The sequence below is a fragment of the Corvus hawaiiensis genome, chromosome 9 (assembly GCF_020740725.1).
Source record: "Corvus hawaiiensis isolate bCorHaw1 chromosome 9, bCorHaw1.pri.cur, whole genome shotgun sequence".
Classification (NCBI taxonomy): domain Eukaryota; kingdom Metazoa; phylum Chordata; class Aves; order Passeriformes; family Corvidae; genus Corvus; species Corvus hawaiiensis.
Window position 1 is genome coordinate 15,467,072 of NC_063221.1, and position 12,306 is coordinate 15,479,377.

Genomic DNA, 12,306 nt, shown 5'->3' on the forward strand with positions numbered 1-12,306 from the left:
ATATAGCACTTGGGGACATAGTTTAGCCATAGTTTTGGAAGTGTTAGGTTAAGGGTTGGACCTTGGAGGACTTCTCCAACCTAGTGATTCTGTGATTCTCTCTTCCCAAAATATTGCACATCAGTACAAAAAAAACAAGCCTCTGACTTTCACATCCAAATGTTAGCTAAGAAAGTGTTTAACCCTGGAAACATTTTCAGAAAATTAGTTCAGAGCCTTTGCACAATTTAATCAGAAGTAGTTTTATACTCTGATTGTGCAATTAAACACAATATACTCTTACAGCTGCCATTTATCACACTGCTACCATATCAAGTAATCTGGCCAACAAAACTGTCTGGTACCTAGGAGTGAAGAAATTAGAAGGATAATGTTCTGAAGGAAAGCAGGTCTATCCAACATTTTACAGTACTAAAAATACCCTTGGGACTTGTTCTGATACCTTGTAATTATGCACACATATCCTGATTTATGGTCCGTGTCTCCCAGCTCAAAGTAGTACGCACTCTGTTTCATATCTTGCCCTATTTATGTGTAAAATAGTTGCATCTGTAATACCATAAAAGAGAGGACAGGCTCACTGCAGGTTACTATCGATTTTATATGAGCATAGGCATAATCTAATGATCCTTTTCAACTAAGGATAAATATGCACAATTTAGCCTTAAACATATTCAGTGTCAGATCATTTCAACTGCTTCCTTTGAGAAATATGCCTGTTACGTTAAAGATCTCTGCTGTCCAGCCTCCTTCTTAAGAGTGGAGAGTGTCACAAAGGAGACAAAGATGTGCAGACGGGAAAAGGGACAAGAAACATTGTTACCTGTGCATCAAGAAACATGTCTGCTCCAGGCCAAACTTGTGAATTCATGTTCCACAACTTCCCCCTGCTTCTCTCCACCTCTACATGACCCTGCTCTCTGACTCAGCACCTACAGTAATTAATGAAGAAAGAGAATCCACCTTGTCCAAGTGAGTACCAGCAAAGAGAGGGGTGATTGACAGGAAAATAGATAAGCATTTTAGTGGAATAATGACTGAAAATACCCTAACTAATAGGTATATGCAGGTCTGTTTCAAAAGAAGAAAGGACAACCTGGCTTAGACAAGAGATCTAATTTTCATTCCCCAGGTCTGCTCTGCAACCCTCACACAACCCCTGGCATGCGGCTGAAATCCTCTCTTTGGAGATGGAAAGCAAAGCAATTGCTAAACATTCATTTGTTAGTGGGTTGTTTTGTTTTGCTGGGTTTGTGTTGGTTTGGGGTCTTTTTTTTTAATTTTCCATCAGTTCCAAAATAAGAGAGCACGTGCAGATTTAAAGTTGTAATGTGTTTCTGTCCACCTATTACATGCTAATCTTTAAAAGAGGAAATGTGATAAATGCAATGGAGTGGCCTTAGCTGCTGCCTGTACAAGGAAGAGCTGGAATCTGCATGTGCTAACAAGGGATACAAAGCCCATACCAGGGAGAAGGGTCCTCAAACTGCAGCTGGGGTCATTAACAAACTTTTTTTTTTCCTAATATATCTTAAATGTGGTTTACTGTTGGATGCATATTTATTCACACCTTTTGCACAAAGGAAGAAGGTTTTGCAGTGTTCTTAAAATAATTTTGAACAGGACTCTGTCAACATAAGGTCCAGCTTATCCATGAAATAAGTCCGTATTTTTGCTGATTACTTTTTCAAAAACAATTTAACTTGTAGGCTGAATTCAAGCCTTATTTCATTTCACAACACAGCTTCAATTTTGTGTTTGCCAGTTCTGAGAACTCTGTACCCATTTCTTACTCGTATGGATACAGTTAAAAACGTACTAATGTACCAATAATAAACTTGCATTATTAACAATCACTGCAACATAATTAGCAATTCCCAGAAAAGACTACAATCCAAACCTGAAAGGTACATAATATTCTTTTCATTCTTTTATTTTTGTATTAAACTACATCTATTACACATCGTTTATCTCTTCTTAGTGGTGGTTCGACCAAGTTTTCCTACATTAAGATTGAACTATTTTTTTTCCTATTCAGAAACAATTCAGATTTTTGTCTTCTGGAAGTGGTGAATGAATTGAGATGCAGATCAAATTAATATTTTCCCCCACATGTGCACAAGCCACAAAATTTAGGGAAAAGGAACAGCGTAGGGAAAGGTTTTCAGGAGTTCTCATGCTTTTTCAGCAAGTTCACATAGATAGCTATGCAGTCAATTTTATGAATAACCTAACCAAATAAAACCAAGTGACACTTGTTTTAATTACCTCTTTTGGGAACAATCTAATTGCATACATCTCACTTTCTGTACTTTAAATATTTTTTAAAAATCAAATTAGGAGGTTTGCTTTTCATGACCTCTTTTATGAGTCTTTTATGAATAGTTCCACTATCCATGTTTATTAGTTTTTTCCTTCTTTTTTTTCTTTTTTTTTTTTTTTTTTAAGGGTATCTGCACTCCTTCCAAAATAAGATCATTTTTCTTGTCACCCCACTAACTTTTTTTAGTGTTCCCTATTTCAAATGGCTTATATGTTTAAACAAGTAAGGGCTCTGGAGCACCATCATGCATCAGATGTAGCCTAGAAATAGTTTTATCCATCCAAACTCAATTAGGTGCTGTGACAGTAAGGAGCAAAACCAGACTCCTTAAGATATAATCCAACATAGTAATGACAATTAATACCTTCCTCCATGTGCGTGCTCTCTGATTATTAATCTTGGTGAATGGGAAGCTGAACACTGGACAGGGTGAAGGACTGGACTGTGCCTCTGCTGCCAATGAATGAACTAAAAGAACTGAGTGCAGGAAAACAGGAGTGGAACTTTTTAATTTTAATTATCTCAGAGAGACTAGGCCATGGAAATAAAGTTCTTATCAACACACTGCCAACAAATTGATAAACCAGGCACAGAATAACTTTTTAAAAATAAATCAATAAAAAATTAGAGGACAGAAAGAGACAGACTATTCATAAAAGCAGACAAGAGAGTTTAATTCCTTGGTTTTCATGCAATTTTCTTACGAGATTCTCATCAGAAGAGGAGAAATGAACCAAGAAATTCTTGAACTATTTACTTACATGGAAGCAAGGAGATATCATGGGAGCAACTGTACACATAGATGATTTAAAAACTTTCCTTTGTGCATCTGAACACCCACCTAAAATAAGAATAGTAGAAGCAAACTTAAGCAGCATGAAGCTATAGTACACATCTTAACAACCTGAAAATAACCAATGAAAGCTTCTACAGCCAATCGAAGACACAAAATAAGCCATCACCATGTTAATATCTAACATTTTTACAGTGATATTCTATAGGAAAAGTCAGAATAACAAGAGCCCTGATTCAGAAAATAGAGACTGTAACGGCATTACTACTTTCTAGCCATCTGGATCCACAGAGATATTTAATACTGCTAAGAACTAGGGCCTAATACAGAAACCATAAGGACAAAAAAGAGAAAGATGGACATAAGAGAGTCATTTAGCCTCAACAGCCCAAAACTGTCAGGAGTCTACCATTTTTAGCTTGTAAGATAGAGCACATATTTAGCATCTGAAAAGTCTGGATTTTGTAATAAGCACCAGACTCAATCTTAATGTGCAGAGGATACAGCCTCTTTATAAGGCATTCAATAACATCATACTCGATCGTATAAGAAGAGCCATTTAGACTTTACATATTGAGCAACGGCTCATCTACAAAATACCAGTGTATAGAAAAAGCAAAAGAACACATTACAAAAGGATATCCAGTCCTCCTGATAAGACTTTAAAGCAATATATAATATACCCTGGATTAATATCATATTAATAGCTGTGACAAACTCATACCCTTCCCATTTCAATAGCCTGAGCCAAATAGGGAATGCATCTGACTATCTTTTCAGTAATTCTGCTTCTTAAGTGTTACATTGAATCAGGTCAAGCAGAACCCAAGATACTTTATTTCAAGGCTATTTCAATGGTTAGAGGAGCAATTTAAATAGAAAGCGGGAGTGGTACTGTTCTCTGTATTTTAAACTATTTTAATAGTTTAAATAAATGAAAGTTATTGAAACTGTTTTCCAGAAACTAACTTGAATCATTCACAAATGTGCTGTTTCAATACAGAATAAGATCAGCAGTGCAGAAATGAATCACATTAAAAAGCAAAAATATGCTAAATCAGACAAAGATTTGAAACTTCAATACATCACAGGTGATTCTCTGGTAGCATGTTTCCACCCAGAACACAGCTATTGCACACAGAAAGAAGAAAATGAAAAGAAATGCTAATCCATGCAACAATGCGGCTTCACAGAAGCAGTGAAGTGACACAAGGGCTTCAGCTGGGTCCTTAAAAGTGGGCATGGGGGCAACAGCAGATAGAGCAGGATGCAAAGGGAATAGATAAGTGACTTAAAGATAGTTTCCCACCTTCTTCTGTACCCTGCTTTCCATGCTCCAGGAAACAGATGCCTTTAGCATCACTAGAGTACATGTAGGAAAATATATTTGAGAAATTAAGGCCCTGGAGGTTACATGGTGGCGCTTCAAAGCGTGATGTTTCTAAGATCACTCTCTCATTCTCTTTTCTATTTCTTTTTATAGACACAGATTCATGAAGGAAAGTCCTTGCTGACTGAAGCAGTTTCTCTGCTGAGATATGCTATTGGCATAGAGCTGGCAAAACGATACTAAATTAGAATAGAAAGCTTAGAAGTTATCTTCACTTAAATACAAAAGCAGACACATACTCCACTCACAGTGGAAGAGCAAATAAACAGAAAATAAAAGTGTACATAAGAGCAACTTCTTCCTTAGCTGCAATAAGAGTCATGTTCATGCAGTTATTGCCTAGTGCTCCCAGGCTGGACTAGTTCATCATCACATGGGAGGAACAGAAAGAGCTGATAAGCCAAGTACCCCCCTGCCAGGCTCCCCCAGCAGTGCTCCGAAGAGCCTGAGGAGCTGCAGAGCCCCCAGGCAGTGCCCACTGCCCGGCACCACACAGCTGAGCCACGCTGTCCAGAGCTGCTTCAACACATCCCTGGAGAGCATGTGCCTACAGCAAACCTTGGCCACAGATCCACGATACATTTCAGTCTTAGGTACCCATATTTTCTATTTCAAAACAGAACTTTAATCCTCACAACCTACATCAACTAACCCTGGGAACGCTAAAGTTTCCATCACAAAAGCTTAAGAGGTTCCAAAATTTCCACATCCAGCAGGCATGCCCAGAAACATCTCAATTCCATCAGGTCTGTGAAATTCACATCTTTGAGGCCCAAGCTTCACTAGGAATTGCAAAGAGTTAATCCCTCTAACATCTTTCCCAAGGACGTCAGTCCTACAGGCAGGCAGTGTTTTCACCCAAAGAGGTTCCATGCAAAAATGCATCAGTAGAGACTTTCCTCAAAATCAGTTGTCATCATCACTGTGACAAATCCTGCACTCTTCCAAACAACCCTTCTCAGCTAGTATGTACAGAAATCAGTTACCTATTCCAGGAAAGTGGAATAATCCTAAAAGATGGGGCAAGAACCCAACAACCAGACACTGCAATTACTCCCTTCTGGCTGTGAAGTCCCCTTACAAACCCACACCTAGCTTTACTTGCAGCTCATTCTGTGTCTAGAGTGAAGCAAAGGGGAACAATTATACTATCTCAAATCATCATTATTGTTTCAATGATTGCATTAGCATTCTCAAAGCATAAACCGCCCACAAAACATTTGAGGCAGACATCTAATGATGGATTTTCCCAACAGAGAAAGCAATTCCTCTAAGCAATAAAACAGTCTGTGAGAAATCCTGCAGTCATAAATCTAGTATTTCTCATTACAAAATCTACATCAGCCAGGAAGTGATTACTTCTAAAATTACAAACCCTTGTGGGCAGAAATATTAGTGGGTTACCAATTGCCATTCTCATGAGTCATGAGAAAAGCAGTTCAAGTCATAATAGCCTTGTAAAAAATAAAATATCAAAAGAATTAATTGTCTTATTATAGACAGAAAGTTTAGGGCATCCACACAATAAGCATCTAGGCATCAAAATACAAAGGCCAGCATTAAGTTCCTGTCAAAACTTTCAAAGTTTACAAAATATCCAAGCAATATAGCTCTGCCAAAACTTTTCAACATATCTCCACAAAAGCAGTACCTAGACCCTTCAAACCTCTGCAGCATTTCCCACATGGGAGCATGTAATGTGCTGAAAGGAAAGAGAGGGAAGAGAGAGAACTGGGGAAGCATCCAGTGCCTTCCACTCCTGCACAACACGAGCAGTGACTTCAGTTCCTCAGGGGTAGGGCAGCACTGAACCCACATGGCTCCCACCTGTGTCAGGTGCTGGAGGCACTGGATGTGCAGCACTTGGGCAGGTCCCGTTCTAGGGCAGTGGAGAGAGGCAAGGGTGTAAGTGGGACCATGCATGAACAAGTTTTCCCCAGCTAGCTTGATGCTGAAACACATATATTATATCCCAGGACTTGTCAGGAAGCTCACATGACCCTCAGGATGAGGATAACTATCCCACAAAAAAATACTTTGACTCATCTTTTTCTTGTTGCAGCCTTCTCTTTCCCGGGTGCTGCAACCTAGCAGCAACCTAAGGGGCTTTAAGGACCACTGGGATTGAACCAAACGCGTTTTATTAGAAAGAGCATGTCCTCCAACACCTTGCTTGGCAAGAGATGAATATTACACATTCCTTGAGGAAAACTAAGATATTGCACAAGCACCTTAAACACAGGAGTGATCACACAGTGATCAGAAATAAAGTCAAGTCTGTTTAACTCATCTGGACTCATGCTTCACGTACATTAAGAAATGTTTCTAGTTTAACTGCAAAGAAAGGAGAGAAGAACCCTTTTCAAGCAGATATACTCAGCTGTAAAATACATTTCCACACAGCTAGCTGAACATAGGATGTTATATTGGTTTTGACTGCTCACAGAAATGGAGGGAAAGGGAAAACTAAAGGAAAGAGGAAATGGGGAAAAAGGGGCAAAGGGAACCACAGCTAAAAGCAAAGAACTGGGACAATATGTTCCCTCCACTGTTGCAGTGGGGATCCTGCAACACGCATATATCAAACCAGGAGTCCCATGGAAAGGAAATATATACGGACAGACAGATTCTTGATAGCTGTTTCAGAGATGTTTATTTCTCCAGCCGCATGGCCAGAGCTCTCCTGAGGAACTGTTCCAGTCACGGGCCCAAGGGTCCTTCTCCCGCGCAGGGAACACAAACCAACCAATGGGAACGAGGCTGAGCAGGGACAGGGAAGCCCCGTGTCTGTGCCCTCAGGGCCCCTCTGCCAGGGCTACACGGCAGGGGAGGGACCCCAACACCTCACCCGTTTTATTTTAATAAAAGGAGAATGAAAACAACTGGATAAACATAACAAGAACAGTTTCAAAACAAAACAAGCCACCCTCCTGAGTCTTTAAATGTCCAAACAGATTCTCTGGAACATCTTAGGGCTGACAGAAGGGAGACAGAATTCTCTGAGCATGCTTTGTGGGGAAACTGAGGCAGGAGAGGGTTTAACTTCTTCCCTCCCCCTTTTCATCCCCCACTCGGCATTGGAAAGGGATTTTTGGGGAAACAATTGGCAAAAGCATGGTTTTGTGAGGGAAACCATGGATGAAAAAACGGATTGGGAATACACTGGGGGTAATAGGACATAGGGTAAAAGGGAAAGGTGGGATTAGGAAAGGGAAACTGTAGGGGGGGCTTACAATGGAGATACTGTCTAACATGACTACGATTTTTTGCATATATACTGCCTTTTACAGGAACACCATCAGGCCCAGTGACCTGCGATGCTTGTAACCCTTTTCTCCCTAGTACAATATTAAATTCCACCACCTCTCCATCTCCCAAGCTTGGGATCCATTTTTCAGGGTTATTCTTTTTAATAGCAGTTCTATGCACGAATATGTCTTGCTGGTTGTCACACCTTGTTATAAAACCATAATTTTGCTTAACATTATACCATTTTACTATCCCTAAGGTCTTAGTTGCTATGATCTTTTCCTTTTTCCGAGTGGCTGCTGTTTTCTGTCTCGCTGCGTCTTTGCTCTCTCCTTCGGTCGCTCCCGTGTTGGAATTGTCGGGGCTGCTCGTGCCTGCGCGCTCTTCCCGGGGTCGCGTTCGGGGCTGTGCGGGCCGGGCCGGGCCGCGCTGCTCAGTTCTCCGTGCGTCGCCTCCTCTGGTCGCAGCTTTGCTGCCGATGCCGGGCGCTGCACCCACGTCTCGGCCGGGCCCCCGAGCGACAACCCCCCCGCGCCCCGCTCCAGCGCGCGTCTCGGCCGGGCACGGCTCCGTTTCACCGCCACCGCCGCCAGCCGCCGCCCGCGCGCCGCCCCTCTCAGTCGGGCGTTCCCGGGGCTCGCTCCACCACGCACTGCGCGGGGCCATTCGGGCACCGCCGGGTCCCGCCGCGCCTCGCTCCGCCGCCGACACTGCGGCTCGCGTGGCTCCGCCCGCACACGGGAACTGCCTCGCTGCTGCTCGCAGAGCGCTCGGTGCACGTGGCCTGGGCCGCACGGTCCCTGCACCACGCTTCCCTTCGCCAGGACACAGCTGACATTGCTCAACAGTCTCGGTAACTAAATAATATTCACGAAAATATTCTTCCATCGGCATATATTTTGACTCCAGTATTAACTGTGTCCAAACGGTTTTCCAAAAGCCCTTGGTAAGAATTAAATCCCAAGAAACATAGAAAAAGTTCTTAAACAACCATGCCAGGAAGTGTTTCAGTTCTTTTTGAGCTTGAATCAAGCTAAAATTTACAAATCGTTGTTCAAGAATCATTTTAAGTTTAAGATAAATGTCCATATGCGGCTCTGAGAGCCAAGAGTCTTCCCACGGTTCCTCCATAGTTTAGATATGGAATAGCAAAGCAAAACCAAGAAGAGGAATCCAAAGTTTCCAGGGTTTACTCACACAAATCAGTCGCTTAGGGATCGGGGATCGTTCTGCTCACAAATCTCCACCATTTGTTGCAGTGGGGATCCTGCAACACGCATATATCAAACCAGGAGTCCCGTGGAAAGGAAATATATACGGACAGACAGATTCTTGATAGCTGTTTCAGAGATGTTTATTTCTCCAGCCGCATGGCCGGAGCTCTGCCCAGGAACTGTTCCAGTCACGGGACCAAGGGTCCTTCTGCCCGCGCAGGGAACACAAACCAACCAATGGGAACGAGGCTGAGCAGGGACAGGGAAGCCCCGTGTCTGTGCCCTCAGGGCCCCTCTCCCAGGGCTACACGGCAGGGGAGGGACCCCAACACTCCACTTAACAAGGCAACTGCCCCAGTGACAGGCAGAAGACTAACCTTGAACAAGTCCCATGGCAGATGAGACTTTGCCACAGAGCACTGGCACCAGCCCCTGCTGTTAAGCTCAGCTATTTAGTTGGTAAGAGGCAATCCAGGAAGGAGGAAAGAGGCCACACATCACTTCCTGAGCAGCAGCAGTGGAACAGTGATGCCAATTCACAGGCACAGGTGAGGGACAGGGCAGGCCAGGTGGGATACTCAAGCTGAAGACAAGGCAGGTCCCCAGCACAGCACAAGCCACTTTAAACCAACCAACAATTTAGAAATTGTTGTTCAGCATGCTGAATAACCAGGCTTTGAAACTGGCTGTTCTTCCTGGAGACTCTGGGGACTTGACTGAGACCAGCCTGAACACAGAGAGAGGTAGCCTCAGCTCACCACAGTCCTGTGAATACTTATATTACTATTATTACAGTGTTCATTATTACTGCAAACCTGATCATTGGCTATTGTACTACTTGCCTTACACAGCACAGTGCAAAATTTATTACAAGCAAGGTAACAGGAGCAAAAAAGCCTGTAAATATATGCTTGCAAAAGAAGTTAAGTTTTATTACAAACAAAAATAAACTAAAAGAATAATCCACACAATTTATTATCTCATCTTTGCTGTAACCCATGCACTTCATTTTAACCATTCGGAGAGTAGCCTGATCACATATTCCATGTTTATGAGAAAATTATTTCTAAACTATTTTTATTCCTTACCATCAAATGAAAAAATATTCAACATGCTTATGCTTTCCGGCCTAATAATATATTTGAAATATATAGGGTTGTAAAATGATATCCCAGCATGGCATTAGCTTTTTGATCTTTGATATATTGGTGCCGCTTTAGTAGATGATAATTGTTTACCAGTCAAAATACTGGCCCAGTAAAAAACACACTTCAGGGCTCCCATAATGAGTTTTACCACTAAAGGGTAAATATTTATTTCCTGTCTATTTTCTATTTAACTATATAGGGAATTGCTCTTGTAGCTGGTCCTACATCGACCACTACCCATGGTGTCACTTGTTCACAATTCATTACAGAAATGCATTTTTTGGAAAGAAAACTCAGAACAACGTTACCTAGAGATGGATAAAAATTAATATGAGTATTATGCATAAGTCAGCTTCAGGTCTCATATTTAAAAACCATCATCAGTCAGATTTAGTCTTATCTGGGTCTGAGGTCTACTGACCAGTACAAAGGGGCAAGTACGCTCATCCTTCCTGCTGGGAGAGACGCTCTACTCGTTATGTGGTCAGCAACCTGAAGAACAGATAATCCAGATTCTGTTAAACTCCATATAAAATTTTTCCTTTTATTTCCTTACTACTCTTAGATAATTAGGAAACATATTTCATTACAACCCCAAACCAGAAAATTTCTATTTTTTACAGAGCAAGTGTATCTTCAGCAACAGCTAAGCTACTTTCCCCGCACTGTTTATCCAACAGGACATGACATCACCCATAATCAAGATCTGTGATCTCCACATGAAATTGCTTTCTGCCTCTTCTAAAAAGATACTTAAAGATGAAAAATTATTTTTGATATTAAAGTTAAAATACTTCATCTTGAAACTGTCAAAATGAAAACTTCCAATTTCCTGGATTGTTTATTAAAATCTCAAAATAGTTTCACTATTTTTCAAAGCCTGATCTGGCAGGGAAAGAACTGAGAAGCAAAACTGTTCACTAGATTAAACTGTAACTCTCGTACATTCCCACTCCTTCCCCTCTCCAATTAAAAATAAAAATACATATAGTCTTGTATTTTTGGGGACACGCTTGCAATCATGTGGTGAAAACACTATTCCACTCCAAATCTTTCAGAATTCCTTTTGAGTATTTTCATTACAGATTTTACTGAAGAATTGAAATTGATAATAAACTATTAAAATTAATTAGAGCAATTAGTAAAGATAGGGAAATTCAAAGAAGCATATTTTTCAGAGAACAAAGATCTATTTTCACACAATGAATTCTCCAACTAAGAGGCTGAACTAATATCAACAGCATCTGGCCCACTGCACAACTGGTCACTCTTCAGATTGCAGTCATAAGACCAAGTTGTGAAATTAATCTCTCACACCAAATTAAACCATGTACTTCAGCTGAGAGACTTCTTGTCATATGGTCAGAGCATGAATTCTGTGCCTACAGCACCTTTCAGTGTGGAAACTCACCCTCCAAGTGTCTTCCTGCTGGGTCCTGTCTTCCTACTTCAGGGCATAGTTTACACTTGGCATGCCAGTGCAATTTAAACACATGCTTCCTCCAAATTCTGCTAATGTTGCAAATCTGATTTATAAGCCATCTTTTTAGGAGGCATGTGAGAGAGGTGCACAAACAGGTGCTGCTGCTTTAGTTTCAAGGACGAAGCACAATTTACAGGTTGCTTTCAGATGGGCTTTTTCAGGGATCTGTGCTCAAGCTCGTGAAACAAAAATGTCCTAAACAGTCTAGAAATAGAATGAATAGGGTTATGAAAGTGCTTTCTGGAAATATTCCTTTCCTTACAACCCACAAAAACTTAGATACAATGAAACATTGCAACAGAAATTTACAAAACTAAGTAACTGGGTGCCAGATACAAAACCAGATTAAATTTAAAAAAAAAAATATGAAGTGATACACACGCAGCAGGAGACGTAGAAAGAGGGAAAGGATTTTCCATATACGTATATGCATGTGTATATATATATGTGTAGAGGTGTATATATATATATATATATATATATATATATATATATATATGGATGTGGTTTGGGCCGATTGTCACCAACCAGAATAGAGGCTTTGGGGTTATAGTGAATAACTGAATTGTCAAATTTTCAGGACTATTCCAAAATTTCTGTAGCAGTCAAAAAGTCACATTAGAAATTATTAGGAAAGGAGCAGAGAACAGAAAAGAAAATATCTTACCATATCTGCATAAAAATGTAATATTTGCTGCTTGAACTC

General features: G+C 40.9%; 1 long non-coding RNA gene across 2 annotated transcripts in view; it reads right to left on the reverse strand.

Annotated features, from left to right (window-relative positions):
- The window catches only part of LOC125330387, a 169,234-nt gene that overhangs the window by 113,004 nt on the left and 43,924 nt on the right, over positions 1 to 12,306 (reverse strand). For both annotated transcript variants that reach the window (XR_007205485.1, XR_007205486.1), the window contains 2 exons: positions 3,085 to 3,164; positions 824 to 932 (listed from right to left, as the gene is read on the reverse strand). This is a non-coding gene — a long non-coding RNA (uncharacterized LOC125330387). The remainder of the gene's footprint in view (positions 1 to 823; positions 933 to 3,084; positions 3,165 to 12,306) is intronic.